Genomic DNA, 8,220 nt, shown 5'->3' with positions numbered 1-8,220 from the left:
TAACCTAAATAACGAATATAGGATTAAATTAAAAACTAAATTAAATTTCGGGATTGGGAATAGAAATACAAACACCAAAAGGGATTAAATCGTAATGCGTGTGAAACAAAAGGACCAAAAGGAAAAGCAGAGCTTTACAATCGGTTCCAGGGGCTCTTTTATAGCCATTTTTTTTTAACATCCCCTCCATTCGTTTGCTATCATTTCTCTCTTTTAATTTTGCAGGCACTTGATGGGCGGTGCAAGTGGAGGCGGTGGGTGGCAGAGGATGGGACAGTGGCGGTGGCACTAATTTGACTCCTTGCTGGGTCTTGGGGTTATTTGGGCTTAGTCTTTTGGTTTGGGCCCTGGGTTGTAATTGGGTTTTGGGTAGATTTGGTTTTATTTGTATACTGGGCCGGGAAAATGGGCCGTACAGTCACATTGATAGAATATAGAGGAATGAATTGGTAATGGTATTGGGTTTCAATTTTATGTTAGATTTTATATAACAAAATGTGTTTGTAATAGTTTTTACGTGTGTAGTTCATTTTATATAAATTATAACACTTGGGGCTATCTATGTCATTTACATGCTATCTTTTGTGATGTCTCCAAATCATTTTATTTTTTAACAATCTTACCTGAACCACAATAGAATCCACAACTCTTTCATATATTTGGTCCCATGAAGAGCAGCAGCAGGATAAATAATATGGCAATAACTTCTACACCTGAAGAGGAAGAGTTAAAAAATGTGAATATCATATGAAGTAGTTGTAGAATCTTGAAATAAAAGTTCAAATATTGAATCTGCTGATTATCACGAACCTTCTTAACACCTTATTGAAAATATTTTCTAGCTCTTTTAATTCAAATGACAAATCTTGTGGGAATATGAGACATTGTCAGAAAAAAACAGGGGATAAGATCCCAAAATAGTTGTGGATTTTTATATATAAACAAATGGGTTAAGTATTCCCTAAAACAAAGATTATGAATTACCTGGCATTAACTATAATCACCACCAGAAAAAGTCTTGCAATATGATAGAAGGAACATGTCGGACATTGCAGAAATCTTCTCCCCCTTCCTCCACTTTATCTTTGAACGTCTTTCGCATTTTTTTAATTTTCAGTTCTTGGAGGGTTGCAATGAACCTCAGTCCATCTGGAAGCTTTTTTAGATGTCTGCAGTTTTCTATCTCCAATCGCCGAAGACAAGGCATGGCTCCTTCACTCACCTTCCACTCCTCCAGAAAGTCCAGCTCCTTGAGGCTTAGAGACTCAAGTTTAGCAAAAGCTTGTCCACAGCAAAACATTTCCTCTCCTATGAAAGCCTCTTCATGTAATTCAAGCATACTTAGGTAAGGCAGTTTCGCAAGTGTTGGCATTGGATCTTCCTCAAGCTTGCACCTTCTCAACATTATGTAAGCGAGATTTGAAGACAAGTAGTGGTACTCTGGTAACCTTCTTATCTCTACATCTAACCTCAACTTAGAAATGTTTTCGCAACTCAAAAGGAGGTGTGCCAAATGTCTTGGATCGATTATTCCTTCCTCATTAATAATAGACAGGGAATGAAGATATTTGCTGTGGATGATAGGTGGATTCTTGTCCAACTCCCCCGTGTTACAATCTTCAATATTGAAGGGCCCTCGAATCTCCAACTCTCTAATATTTGTCATGTTGATAAGATCCTTTACATAACAATTCTTGGTGTTGAAGTTGACAAGTGTTTGGAGGTTTCTCAATGTACCCAGCTTCAACTTTGTTTTACGATTACATTCCTCGGGGAGATATAAATGCCTTAGTTGCTGCATACTCCATAACACGTTAGGTACATGAATAGAGTTTGAGCATCCGCCTTCTATTCTTAAATCCAATGTTTGCAAGCACCTTAAGTTGCCTAGAGATGATGGCAACTTTGAACTCATAAAGTCCAGGCCCCTTAATCTCAAGAATCTTAAATGGATGAGTTTAGCAATGTCATTAGGTAACTTGCATCCTGCATTTCCTCCTCTTTCGTAATCTAAGACTCTAAGAAAATTAAAATTATTGAACATATATTTCCAAATTCCCCTAAATTTAATAACGAACACGCTAAGCATTAAAAGTGCCACAAAGCAAAAAAGTGGATTGTCAGAATCATGTTGATGGTTCTCGAAGTAGCTTTGCATTGTCAATGGCAAAACCTTTTCAATTTCCTCGCCCGGTGCAAACTCTTCGAAGAACAAAAGTGATCGAAGGCGTGGACTTTTAATGCACTGTATCCAAAAAAATTTGTGTGCAGAAACTCTGCGAACCCTCCCAATTGTGGATAACTGGCACGCATTTGACTGATCTGCAATATCGAGGAATTTTTGTTGTTTTGCCTTGGACAAGCAAACATCTCTCATTAGATCATGCATCTGAAAACTTCTTATCTTTAAGGTTGCAATGTCTCTTTCTCGTACTTGAATCATACATCTTTCTGCAAGCTCCAGCAAATGACCTTCAGCCACATCTTCCGCTATTTGCCCTTCATCTCCTTCTTCTTGCTTTGATGAAACAATACCTTCGGCAACCCATAACTGAATCAATCTATCCGCAGGTATCTCATAATCTTCCGGAAAGTGGCTTAAATAAAGAAAACATGGTCTTACATAGGGAGGCAAATCATCATAACTTAATGCCAACACATCTCTTAGTATTTCACCTTTATCGTTGTTCAAGTATGATTTCACATTTGCAGATACCTTCAGCCATTCAGTTAATGAAGGATACTTTGTAGCCAAAATTCCTCCCAATATACTAATGGCTAATGGAAGCCCTGCACAGTGTTTAACCATTTCCTCTCCCAACTCCGTCATTTTCGCATCAATTTTATAGCCTGTATAATACCAAAATAAAGTTTCAAAAAAATCAGTGATAACTTCAAAATCAGACTACAGTTTAGTAATTAACCACAATATTATCACCAATTTAACAATTTGAAAAGTTATTAAAAATAAATAAAATGTTTTTACACACTTGAGCCTATTGATTGTAGTAAATTCTTAATACAACGCCACTTGAGCCTATTGATTGTAATAAAATGAGAAATTAGAAAGTTTTATTGTACTATGTTTTAAGGCTTTATTTTAGTAGGAGAAATTAGAAAGTAGATAAATTAAAAATATTATGAGCAGCAATCATAATCCAAGTTTTATATCAACAAATTATAAACACAAATTATAAAAATATTTTATAATTAGAGTTTTATTCAAATAATAATTTTATTTTAAAATTAGCACACTTTTTAATTAATAATTCTAAATTAAATTATAATTATTTAATCTAAAAGTTGGTGGTTTTTTTTAATTTTACTACAAGTGTTATGCTTGCTCCTCGTATCTTTCTTTAATGAATCAAGATTTTGATATTAATGAAAGTTAATTTAATAATTCCTATAATTGATTTATAATATTAAATCAACTAACTTTATAGAATTTTTTTTAACAAAAAAATAGAATGTAGAGTAAACATTGCAATATATATTAAGACAAGAATAATTTTGCACTTATGAAATCAATAAACATATTACCTTGAGAATTTGTTCGCCAGCTTTGTTTGTAGTTTAGATACTGCAACTCATATGGGAAACCTTTACTGTCAGCATGTGAAACTATCTCTTTGTTCCGAGAGGTGAGTAATATCTTGCTTCTCGTCTCCCTTGCTGAAAATGCTGGTTTTAAGCTATCCCAAGACTCGGTGTTCTAAATATCATCGAGTACCACCAAACATTTATTTTCCTCCAAGAAACTAGATAACTTCTCTGCTAATTTTTCAACCTTCATCATCTTGTCACCTTCACTTAAGAGGTTAAAATCAGATAAAATTAATGTCTTCCCATACTTTTCTTTTTTGACAGTTTTGAGAAACGTATGCCCAAGCCAAGTGCTTGAAATGACCAACAACTTGGCTTTGACTATATATTTTCTTGGCATGAGTGGTCTTCCCCAGACCACCCATGCCACATATGGAGAGGACCTTGCATTAGCTTTTCTCATCGACAAGAACTGAGACCAGTTTCTCAATATCCTTACCCAATCCAACAATGTTATCATCTACAACATGAGGAGAAGGCCGCCTTGCCTCCCGCCTTTCAGTTGAAGAACTTGGCCCTTCTCCATCAACACCTAACTTCGATACTGTTAGGAATGATAGTAGTTACTGTTAGTTGGCAGTTAGGTTTGTTAGTAGTTTCAGTTACAGTAGGTTAGTTGGTTACTATATCCTGCATGTATTAAATACGTGGTTGTATTTTCTGAAATGATATGATAGTTTTCCATTCTGGAAGTTGAAGTAAAGAGAGAATATTAACATGGTATCAAGAGCCAAATTTTTTTCTGTGTGAAGTTTCTTGCGTTTTCCTTCTTTTCTTTCTTTTTCATGGCCACGGAACCAGTTCCTAGAATAGAGACTCCACGTTGTTCAACCGGTTCTGGAGAAGGGTTTCATTTGCAGAATCTTGGTAGTGGTGGTTCGTCGACAGTTCATTACTTTGCTAAACATGAACAGTCAAATTGGCCGAACATAATTTTTGCTATAGAAACATCAACTGTTGTTAATTCTTGAAGGATACGGGCTTGAAGGCTTTGTGTTGGGGACAGTTTCGGCTCCTCCAGCAGTTCTTGCAAGAGTTGATGGTCAGATGTTGGATAACCCTGCGTTTCTTGTTTATAGAAAGCAGGACAAATTTTTAGCTTCTTGCTTCTCTCGACAGTAACTGATGAAATCTTGGTCCATCTCACAGCAGTAAAGACAAGTTTTGATGTTTGGACTACGATTGAAAAGCGTTTTCGTACCTCGTCAAGTATTAAGGTTGCAAGTCTGTGTCATGCTTTGTACTCGATCAAGAAGGCTAGTTTAACCATTAAAGAGCACCTAGCCAAAGTCAAGAATTTGAGTGATAGCCTAACAGCAGTTGGAAGCGTGGTAACAGAAAGAGAACAAGTGAGTGTCATTTTATCTGGTCTTGATATGGAGTATGAGTCAGTTCGAGTCTTTGCCTCTGCAACTCCAATCTCTTTGGATTTACTCACTGATATGCTTCTTAACTGTGAAACTAAACACTTAGCGTTATTGACAGAAACTCCTTTGCAAGCAAATTTGGTGACTAAATTTCAAGGTACTTCAGGAGGAGGTTCCAAGTCCACTTATTCTCAGACTTCTAAATATTGAGATACTGGTTCTGGTCGAGGTTGGTCTAGTGGGAGGACTAGAGGTGCTGGTCGGGGCTGGTCTCGGTCCAGACCACAATGTCAACTGTGTGGAAAAATTGGGCATGTAGTTCAGAACTACTACCATCAGTTTGACGAGAATTTCTCTGGTCAAAATCCATCAGTCAATCTTCATCAAGCTCGTGACTTCACTCCTTCGACAGCCTGCTCGTCTATGGGTTCATGCACTAGATCGTGTTTACAATCACCACCCTCATAGACTACTCTTCATTCTGATCAAACTTGGTATCTGGATTCGGGTGCGACAAATCATGTTACACCTGAAAGGTCAACTCTCATGAATGCTTCTCCTTACATAGGTACTGGTCGAGTTCTTATGGGAAACGGTAAGTCTGTCTCCATTGCTAATGTAGGATCCTCTAATGTTTTAGCTGGCTTCGGGCTTCTGCATCTTCAGAATGTATTGCATGTACCCACAGTTTGTAAGAACTTGATGTCTATAGGCCAGTTTGCAAAAGACAATGGGGTTTATTTTGAGTTTCACCCTTTTCTTTGTTTTGTGAAGGACATTCAGACAGGGATGATTCTTTTCGAGGGCCACATGCATGAGGGTCTATACCATTGTCAGTTTTCCAAGTCTGCTGTCAGTTCTGCTCTCTCTCTCTCTAAGCATAGTTCCTATTTGGTAAATAATGTTCAACTCTCGTCGACTGCCTTATGGCATAATTGACTTGGACATTGTAACAGCCCGATTTTGGGGCTAGATGGAACAGTGGTTTCGGGACCACAAATTCGACAAGGAAAAATTTATTTTAAAATTATGACATGGGTTGCATTATGATAGGAAGGTTGCATGAAAATACTGATATGGTAAAATAAGAAAATATAGTGATAAAAAGGGTAATTGAGTTATGTCAACATTGGAAAATATATTTATGACATATTAATCCAAGAAAGGATTAAATTGCAAAAGTGAGAAAAGTTTTGTTGCCCAAGAGAAAATACTCAAAACTTGAGGGGTTAAAGTGTAAATATGAAAAAGTTGAAGGACCAATAGTGTAAATATTTTAAGGGTAGAATAATCTAGAAACTAAGAAAAATGGATGGATTAGGACCAAATTGAAAAAGGTGAAGAAGTTTGAGGGACTAAATCACAATTTTACCAAATTAAGTGATGACTCAAGGATGGAATTTTAAAAGATCATAAAGGGCAAAGTGGTCAAATGGGTTAAGTATTCCCTAAAACAAACATTATGAATTACCTGGCATTAATCATGATTACCACCACCACTCGCAATATATATTAAGACAAGAATAATTTTGCAATTATGAAATCAATAAACATATTACCTGGAGAATTTGTTGGGGGAAAGGCAATCTTTTGAAATAATTCCCAGCTTTGTTTGTAGTTTAGATACTGCAACTCATATAGGAAACCTTTACTGTCAGCATGTGAAACTATCTCTTTGTTCCGAGAGGTGAGTAATATCTTGCTTCTCGTCTCCCTTGCTGAAAATGCTGGTTTTAAGCTATCCCAAGACTCGGTGTTCCAAATATCATCGAGTACCACCAAACATTTATTTTCCTCCAAGAAACTAGATAACTTCTCTGCTAATTTTTCAACCTTCATCTTCTTGTCAGTTTCACTTAAGAGGTTAAAATCAGATAAAATGTCTTCCCATACTTTTCTTTTTTGACAGTTTTGAGAAACGTATGCCCAAGCCAAGTGCTTGAAATGACCAACAACTTGGCTTTGACTATATATTTTCTTGGCAAGAGTGGTCTTCCCCAGACCACCCATGCCACATATGGAGAGGACCTTGCATTCGCTTTCCTCATCGACAAGAACTGAGACCAGTTTCTCGATATCCTTACCCAATCCAACAATGTTATCATCCATAACATGAGGATAAGGCCGCCTTGCCTCCCGCCTTTCAGTTGAAGAACTTGGTCCTTCTCCATCAACACCTAACTTTGATACATCATACGTCTTCAATTGTCGAGTCAATACTTCGATTCTGGCTGTGATTTTCTCTATCTCTGACTTGATCTGGTGGAGCAGGCATCCCTCCTTGAGGAATCAAGCGGATCTTTTGATGCAATTTGAAAATCCACCTTTCCTTTTGGAAGAAACTTTGAGGGAAAACATCTCGATCACATCTTCAGCATCGTAGGCTGACTCTCTGATCTCAACAACGGTGGTACGTATCACCTCATGATCAACTTTTCTTGCGTCTGCCACTTTCAAGAAGCTTTGCATCCATCTTAGCTCACTTGCTAAGCCCTCAACTTGTTCATCGACGCCCCACAAGGATGTAACTTCTTGTGTTAGGTTGTCGATTGTTTCGAGAGCATAAGACACAGCAGAGAAATCCATAGATTGTTCTGAAAATTAATTTCTCAAAATGTAATCTTTCTATAATTTCAATTCTAGCGAGCGTGAAAAGAAAAAAGAAAGACTTTATTGTGAAGTGTGGAAAGAAGTAGCAACAGCCAGTCTTATCTAACTGGAAACCAAGTTGGAGGAAGAGTGAGCAATTTTATTTAGGTGATATTGTGCTACTAGTCCATATATTTTGCGAAATTTGTGGATTTAATCCTTCTAATTTGACTTTTTTAAAATTTGAGACTTTAGGTCGATTTTGTCAAACGGTACTAATTACATATGTTAGATCAAAATTTTCTATTAATCTCATACCATGCATAGGCTGTGAATTAAGTCCTTATTCTCCAATTTAATACTTTTCAATCAATAGAGTTTTAAATTTTAAATTTTAATCTTGATTCAAACTACCAGTTAAACCCATTTTCTTAAAGAACATGACTTTTTAGCATTATTTATACACAGACTATAAGCAAAATTTGACCTTTAATTGTGAAGTTGTATAACTTCCATATATTTTATTTCCCATCTCCATAAATCATTCGCTTATTTCCCATTTCCATAAATTAAATTTTTTGTAAAATGGCTATATAATCCATGGTGAATCTTCGTAATTGGTTCAAATTTTTGAATTAAAAATAGATTCACAAACAAA

The 8,220-nt window shown here is 36.4% G+C and overlaps 1 pseudogene; it reads right to left on the bottom strand.

Moving 5' to 3' along the window:
• LOC105761294 (probable disease resistance protein RF45) lies at positions 1–7,683 on the bottom strand (annotated as a pseudogene).
• Between the last annotated feature and the right edge of the window lie 537 nt (positions 7,684–8,220).

This window comes from Gossypium raimondii, chromosome 11 (assembly GCF_025698545.1).
Source record: "Gossypium raimondii isolate GPD5lz chromosome 11, ASM2569854v1, whole genome shotgun sequence".
In the NCBI taxonomy this organism is placed as follows: Eukaryota; Viridiplantae; Streptophyta; class Magnoliopsida; order Malvales; family Malvaceae; genus Gossypium; species Gossypium raimondii.
Note: the sequence above shows the minus strand (reverse complement) of the source record. Positions and strands in the feature narration are given on the sequence as shown.